Here is a 2500-nt window from a genome sequence, read left to right as displayed (position 1 = left end):
TCAACATGAAGGCCTCCAATTTGCCAGCAGATAAGCTGCTCCTCAGTCTGCTCTTGATGAATTTTAAAGTTGAAAATGATCTTTCACAGGCTACCTGTGTCACTGACAGTGTCAGCAGATATTTGTAGGACAGAGAAAGAAGTGGATATGCGTCTGTGAGCAGGTTGAATCTGAGGAGAACCTGGTAGCAACACAGGGGGCAATTTTTGCATGAGGCACAGGCTTTGCTGACAATTTCCATCTCCTCATCTTCTCCATCAGGTCCTTCTTGCACAGTTCGGGATGCATACTCATCTAGTGGTGGACGCTTCAGCATATCCCACTGGCTTGCCAAGCTTTCAAGTTCGGATTTTAAATTTGAAATGGTTGCCGAATTGTTAAATTTAATCAGACATCTGCTGAGGTCTTGGAGTGCAGACTCAGGAAGACCACTGGATTTGATGGCAGGGAAGTTTTTGGGGTCCAGAATTGAGAGGTCGGCATACAGGTTGCCGTGATCAAGGAAGCGTCTTCGCATGGCCTCGATAACGGTGTCCATGATTTGGTTATGGACTTTAACCTCATATGTCTTGTTTGGGTCATTTGAAGCTTCATCTTGGGCCATCTCTCCTGGCATGGACTTCTTCTTCTTTGGCCTTCTCTGTGGAAGTGAAACCTCCACCTCCATGCCCATCTCCTCATCCTGCTCCTCCAGCTTCTCATTTGCCCACTTCACAAAACTCTCAGCTGCATCCTTAACTGTCTGGAAATCTCTTCCCACATGCTTAAGGGCCTCGTGTGTGGTCATCACCATCCTATGGGCAGAGAGGATGTCCATCCCGCCTGTTTGGAGGTATTTTGATAGTGGTGTAGTCTTCTCAAATATCCGCAAGAATAATTGTGCGGTCAGGATGGTCTCGTGTCTGAGAAGGCCATCTTTGTATCCCCTTGCCTTGGATCTCACATTCGGCTTCATTGTCGTCTGGTCTTGAATGGCTGAAAGGGTGCACAGAACATCAACGTAGAGACAGTCCTGCGGTTTCCCAAATGAGCCAAACACTTTCTTTAAGGCATCATGTTTTGCCCACCATCGTGTCTCTCCTATGGGTGCTATGCGCTTGTGCCTGCTGCTGTGGCTTTCCTTCTCCCATATGTTCATTCTCTGATGAGATTCTCGAATGAACACGGCGATGTCATTGAGGAGATTAAAAAGAGATCCACTCTCTATTACGATTTCAGTGGTGTCAGACAGAACAAGATTGAGGACATGAGAGTAGCACCACACATGGACATGGTGAGGAGACTGTGATGATAAGAGTGAAGAGAAGCCTCTGTACCTTCCCTGCATGTTGGCAGCCCCATCTGTGGAATTTCCGATGCAGAGGTTTTTGTCCAAGTTCAGACCATCAAGCACATCACTCAACAACTGAACAAAGGCCTCTCCTGTGGATGAACTGCACCTTACCACAGCAACAAGTCTCTCGTGTACGGTATCCGTGACGTACCGAAGCACAACCGAGCACTGGTCTTGTGCTGTGATGTCCTGTGTTGTGTCCAGCTGTACAGAAAACATGCCGGCTTTTTGAATTTCTGTGGCGATGTTGTCTTTTATCATCTTGAGGATCGTGTCAATCACTGAGTTGACAGTCGATTTAGATAGCAGAGTGATAAGGGAACCCCTCCCTCTTGAGCCTGATGCAGATGCAGATTCGTGAAGCTTTTTGCTCTTATGAATGATGTCACTGAGGTGTTCTTTCAATGATACATCGTATTTCCCAAGCAAAAGTATCAGCTCCAAAAAGTTGCCATGATCAAGGCTGCTGTCCTCAAGAGTATAAGCTGCCTCATTGTCTTTGTGCCTGTAGCTCAGCCCCCTCTTTCCAATCAGTCTGACCACTTCCACCACACGGTCTAACACCTGCCGTCTCTTCTTGATCTGCTCTCTATGAGCACTTAGCTGTCTTCCTCTAAGCAGGCTGTTTATGTCCGATTTTGAGCAGTTGAGAAAATAAGCTTCAGCACAAGCTCTATGTGCCATGCTTTTTTCATGCTCTTCTGCTCTTTGGTGAGCATGTCTCCAGTCAGACATTCCAGTAATGAAAACACTGTTGTCACTGGGCTTGCTAAAGGCCAAGCATACAAAACAAAATAAAGCATGATGTTGATCACTGTATGTCAGCCATTTCCTGCTTGTACCTTCTTTGTTTGTGAAGACCTTCCCAATTGGGTTTGGAGCATCTTGCTTTGGATGGTGGTTCAAAAAAGTCTGCAGTGTAGCATGGTCTGGACGGCAAAAGTAGTCAACATCTGCCTCAACAGCCTGGCTTGACTAGAAAAGAACAGAGGGGACAACTATTAATTACAAATAATACAATACTTAAAATTCACATATACAATTACTTAAAAATGTCAAAATGTATATTTATTTGTAGTAACATTAATGCTTGAAGAGTATATAGGAAAGGTTATTGGAAATATCCAATATACTGTTTTCAACTTTTCATCTACATTAAATCATTTT

This window comes from Engraulis encrasicolus, chromosome 3 (assembly GCF_034702125.1).
Source record: "Engraulis encrasicolus isolate BLACKSEA-1 chromosome 3, IST_EnEncr_1.0, whole genome shotgun sequence".
In the NCBI taxonomy this organism is placed as follows: domain Eukaryota; kingdom Metazoa; phylum Chordata; class Actinopteri; order Clupeiformes; family Engraulidae; genus Engraulis; species Engraulis encrasicolus.
The sequence above is the reverse complement of the archived record's forward strand: the minus strand, read 5'-3'. Positions refer to the sequence as shown.